At 37.5% G+C, this 5,881-nt stretch overlaps 1 long non-coding RNA gene across 1 annotated transcript in view; it reads left to right on the top strand.

Moving 5' to 3' along the window:
• LOC124424325 overlaps positions 1–5,505 on the top strand; it is a 68,172-nt gene extending 62,667 nt beyond the window's left edge. The window contains exon 2 of the long non-coding RNA XR_006942289.1: positions 5,093–5,505. This is a non-coding gene — a long non-coding RNA (uncharacterized LOC124424325). The remainder of the gene's footprint in view (positions 1–5,092) is intronic.
• The last annotated feature ends 376 nt before the right edge of the window (positions 5,506–5,881 follow it).

Here is a 5,881-nt window from a genome sequence, read left to right as displayed (position 1 = left end):
TGCCAGATGTTTCGCATGTGGCCTGCGGTATGTAACGTGCAATGTCGTTGCTGGTTCCGTTCACGTTGTTGTTGTTATTGTTATTGTTGTTGTTGCTGTCGCCATTGTCGTCGTCGTCGTCGTTGTCGTCGTCGTCGTCGTCGTTCGTCGTCATCGTCATCGTCGTCGTTGCAGTTCCGCCTCTGTCACGGGCAATGCCTTATTCATATCTTTGCGCGAATTCAGATCGTCACGAAGCCGCCTCCGGGCCCTATGCGCGCAAACGCCATCGTGTCTCCTTCTCATCGTACTTCGATAAAAAAAGAAAGAAATAAAGAAAGAGGAAGGAAGGCCCTTCTTTTCGTTTCTCTTTTCTTACGGTATTTTTCTCCTATTTTCTTTTTCTTCTTCTTCTTCTTCATCTTCTCCTCCTCCTCCTCCTCCTCCTCCTCCTCCTCCTCTCCTCATCCCCCCTCTTTTTCTTTCTTTATTAAAATCATTCGTACCCCTTTCTTTCTTATTTTTCTTTTTCTTTTTCTTGTTTCTTTTTTTTTTGTTTTGTTTTGTATTGCTTTGTTTATTATTATTTTTTTCTTTGCACGAAGATAAAATGACAAAAGAAGATACAGATCTTCGTCGTACCTTCTCGAAATTAGTTTCCTTCTTTCCTTTCCTTTTTCTTTTTTTCTTTTCTTTTTTTTGTTCTTTTACTTTCTTTTTCTTTTTCTTCCTTTCTTGCTTTATATCGGTACATTAAGAATAAAATCGAGGAGAGGGAGATTTATCTTTGAGAAAATTGATCGTACGCTACTTTTCCATTTGTCATCGAAGCAGCACGAGTTCTTCCCCCACGAGTGAAAGAACCCGCCCCCGATCGAATCCACGCGATTAAATCGAGATTCGGCTTTCTTCCATCATTCTTCCACGCCTTATTATGTATTTCGTTGAACAACATCGACGCCTCATTATGCTGTGCCTCGTCTTTCAAGAATCGATCTCCCTTTCTCTCTTCCTCTCTCTCCCTTTCCCTCTCTATTTCTATCTCTCTTTAGTGGGCGTAAGCCTTCTCTTTCTCTTCCTCCCTCTCTCTCTCTCTCTCTCTCTCTTTTTCTTTTTCGTTTCGTCGAAGGAGGTCTTCCAAAGTTGACGCACGTCGTACCTGCCGACGTATATAACACCGCAGATTTATTCAATGACGACGACGACAAGAACGACAAGAACGACGAGAATAAGGAGGATGATGGTGGAAAGAGGTGGATCGTTAAGGGGAAAAGAGGGACGAAGAGGGAAGCGATAGGTCGCGCCCTCTTCCGATATTCGACGCCAGACACGTGCTCCTTTTCCACGGTGGTAGGTACGGCTCAGCGCCAAGAATGCGTAATACTGCTTGTCCCCAAAGATACCTAAGTAACTGAGTAGAGTAGTTACTTACTAACTCAGAACCGTTATTAGATTAAGATTCTTACTAGTCGTGTTTGTTAAGGGAATTCGACAGGATTAGCTCGAGCGATTAACTCCATTTAGTTAGTTACATACTTGCTTGATCTTACCGCATAGAGTCTTACCTCTTCGTCTTGTTGGAACGGATAACGAGAGAGTACGCCTTCATTTATGAGCAATTTTAGTTGGCTCACGTTGGATTTTAACGAGAGTCATTTAATTAACGTGTCACTTTTAGCGTTTCTTTGATGCCACGTTTACGATGGAATTAATATCGGCTGATATAGGAAGAGAAATAATTAGGTATATGTTAATTTTTTGTTAAACAGAGAATATCGATGAGCTCTTGTTGTTGTTGGTTGTTGTTTGTTTTCATTGTTATTGTTAATAGAATGATCTAGTTTCATAAATATCTATGTATCTTATCGCAAATAAACTCGTTTGAGTAACGAGATTATGTTTAACTTAAGAATGAAAAGCGAAGTAGTTCTCTCGTTTTACAGTTTTACATACATAAGTTGTAATAAAAATGATAGAAGGGTCGTATGTAGTTTCTGATAAAGAAAAAGTTCAAAGTTCCAACCCTCTCTTTCTCTCTCTCTCTCTCTCTCTCTCTCTCCCTCTGTCTCTCTCTCTCTTTCTCTCTCTTTCTCTCTCTCTCTTACTATGCCGGTGAATGGCCGACAAAGTAAATCAACTTAAAGAGAGAATTACGTATGTACGTTTATTGACATTTAGCGTCGGGTCGAGTCTATTAAAATCGTTTTTACGTCGAAGAGAAATACTACCTTTGCGTTTCTTCGTTGACGTCTTCCGGAATAGAAAGACAATTCATATTGGAGACCATGCACGAACTTCTCTGGTCTTTCGATTAATCAACATATAGGAGGATAACGATAGCGCTATAGTATCTCATGCATTTTTTAAGCTTCGAAGCTTTTCCGTCATGACTGTTATCATCATCATCGGCATTCCCACTATCACGAAAGACGTAATAACGAGGAAAGAAAAAGGGGTGTAGCGATAGAATGAAGAAGGAAAGTAAAGCCGCGAGGGTTCGTTCTAAAGTTCCGAGAACGAAACGTTTAATCACACTGGCGATTAGTATGATTCACGACCGACGTCTCCATTCTAACGGCGCCCTCGGGCCCGTTACTTTATTCAATTTCGCTTCTTCGAGCCTTCGAAAGACTGTAAGAGAGAATAAGAAAGAGAGAGAGAGGGAGAGCAATAGAAATCACGAGATCGTTTCGAACGCATCGTTTTATCGATTTAATTGGTGTAAGAAGAAAATTGATTACATAAGAAGAAAAAAAAAAAAAAAAGAAAAAAAAGAAAAAGAAAAAAAAGTAAATAAAAAAGAAAAATTATAAAACTATCGATAAAAATTTAACCCTTGTTGAATCTACGCTATTGTTTTTATAATATCTATATACTGTATAATCATATCTGTATACTGGTATTGACAAATTTCTTTCAAGCACGTATCATTACTTGTTAAGCGACAACTATGGAAAAAAGAAAAGGAAATTAATGCACGTAAAAGATACACGTTCGTGGATTGTATATTTGGCCGTGAATAGCCGTGAATGGGGGATCGTGTTTTCGTCGCCATTTTATTCGGTACATCCGTTTAACCGGATCGTTTTTCGTCCGGCGAAAACCGTGTTAACACGAGCGACGGCCGCTCGTTCGTAGCGAAGATAAAAATAGTTGTGAGAAGAGTTATTAGTCATCTTGCTATGGGAGATTCATTCGGAAGAAAGAGATGAAGATAGACGTGACTGCATTCGTCTCCAACCGTTTTCGTGTTCTTCTTCTTCTTCTTCTCTTACTACTTCTTCTTCTTGTGCTTTTGCTTCTTTGTGTACGCGTTAACTAGATCGTCAGGAAGCAAAGTCGCTAAATCACGCGAAACACGTGAGAAGATAAATTCGAAAGAGAGATGATGGTAGACTATATAATATCCACCAACGAACGTCCCTCTCAACGTCAAAATGAAAAATACACGGAAGAGATCAGAAAGTTTATGTATACTTAAATACTAACTTAAGCTTTAACACTTTTATGATTTATACACGTTCTTTTTAAAAAGCAACTTTTATAAACCTCGAGGGACCTATCAATTAAATTACTTGGAATTTAACGGCCATTGCGAACTAATTTCCATTTAATTCTTGGCATAGTTATTCTTTAAGTGCCATTAAATTATCTTACGATGGTTACTAGGAAACATTGATCGTTATATTAAAATATTCTTTCTTTTTTTTTTCTTTTTCTTTTTTTGTTTTTTTTTTCTCTCTTTCTTTCTTTCTTTATTTGATCTCTAATCTTTTTCTGTTCGTAATCATTCGAAGGAATGATCTTTCATTTGTAAAATAGATTGATATAATTATATTTTACATCGAACGAGAATACAATCATTTAGAATTATAACCAGGTTATTATTTCTGTATACTTATACATAATTTCTATGAGGAGTAATGGTGTAATAATTTGTGAAAATGAAAAATAAAAAATGATCAGAATAAAAGAAAAAAAAAAAAAAAAAAAAAAAAAGGAAGAAGGAAAGATAAAGGAATAGGTCGTTATAGAGAAAATAAAATCTGTATCGTTCTTGCAAAAGTTCCGAAGAGACACGCGTTTCAAAGTAACTCGAATTCAACGTCGAACGACGTACGAGGTGTTAATTGACTTCCCGTGAAACGATCATTTGTCAGAAGTACGAGTTGGTTGTAGGACGAGAGAGAGAGAGAGAGAGAGAGAGAGAGAGAGAGAGAGAGAAAAGAGAGAGAGAAAGAAAGAGAGATAAAGAGAAAGGGAGAAAGAAGCACGTTGGTTTCGTTCACGAAACGATTTATGACTTCTGAGCCGGTCATGCGGCTCAGCCGGAAGTAGCGGTACCCTTTGTTCCTCCGCTCCTTCTTGTAATACCACCTCGAGCTCGTTTATCGCATTTACATTTGCCGTTCTCTTTCTCTCTTCCTCTCTTTCTCTTTCTTTATCTCTTTCTTTTTATCCCTTTCTCGCTTTCTCTCGTTCTTCTCGCCCACTCACGTCGCGTTCAGATTATTGAATTAGATATACGAAGAAGGAATTGAAATGATTTTTGCAAGTCATCCCGAGGCCTCGTGATGATCCTTGTCATTAGTTTTTTTTTTTCCTTTTCTTTTCTTTTCTTTTTCTTTCTTTTTCCTCTTTTTTTTTGTTCTTTTCTTTTCTTCTTCTTCTTTTCTTTTTGGTACACGAGTGTGTACGATTAGAAGGAATCATCAAGAATACAACACTCGTCGGGAAAAACGATGTCGGTGTCACGCCTATTTTGAAAAACGATTCCTTATTTCTTGCGCCACGCGTGAACTCATAGAAATTTTTATCTCATCACGGACGTTATTTACTCGTGCGAAAAAAGACAAAGAAAAAGAAAGAAAAAAAAAAAGGAAAACTGAATGAAAGAAAGAACACAAGATGTTCGTTCAATTGTTATACATATATATGTTTCGTATAAAAAATTGGATCGCAGAAAAATTTACGAATTTAATAGATCTTCTCTTTACTCGACTAAACGAAAGTTTAGAAGAGCGTAGACCACGATTTCTTGATTTTTTTTCCCCTTCTTCCTTTTCTTTTTTTTATTTTTTTTCTTTTTTTTTTTTTGTTTTCATACCAACAGATGTACAATACTCGTGATTAAGTGACAAGAAGAAGAAGACGAAGACGAAGACGAAGAAGCATCTATCGTTATGGGGTTACGTTTGATGTTAAATTTCCGGAGTTGACAGCTCGACGATAAAATGGTGCCGGTTAAGCGACAGCGGGAGTTACAAAAATATGATGTACCGACTTCGACGCGAAAAAAATGTCACTTCGAGTCCTTTCTAATTTTAGGAGCGTAGAAAAAGATAGCAAGAGAGAAAGAGAAAGAGAGAGAGAGAGGGAGAGAGAGAGAGAGAGAATGAAAAAAGAAGAAAAAAAAAACAGACAAATGGCGAAGACGAAGTACAAGACGATTTGATTGAAAAATTCTTTCGTTTAATGACAAATTTTAATGTCCATCCATTTTTCATATTAAATATATATCATTTACTTGAGCCTTATTTTATTAAACCTTTGAGAGTTCTAATCTATCAATCGAATATTATATACGAGAACGAAGAATAATTGGTTTGCTCGTTGCGATTAGGGTAAAATCGTGTGACGAGCTTATTGTAGGATAATATTGATTGACGAGTCACGTGGGAGGAATATTATTGCGTCGTCGCAAGTAGTACCCCACGCGAAGTGTCGTATAGGCTAACCAGATACTTTAATGACCTTTAACGACGAGCAATTAGTGTTGCGATACGAACGTAATGCTACCGGCCTTACGTTACTCGTTTCTTTCTTCTTCGTTACGGAACGAAATGTTTTGCGGGGCGATCAGTGTTGTTTGATCATTAAAGTCTTGACCGATCCGTAAATT

This window comes from Vespa crabro, chromosome 5, assembly GCF_910589235.1.
Source record: "Vespa crabro chromosome 5, iyVesCrab1.2, whole genome shotgun sequence".
Taxonomy (NCBI): Eukaryota; Metazoa; Arthropoda; class Insecta; order Hymenoptera; family Vespidae; genus Vespa; species Vespa crabro.
Note: the sequence above shows the minus strand (reverse complement) of the source record. Positions and strands in the feature narration are given on the sequence as shown.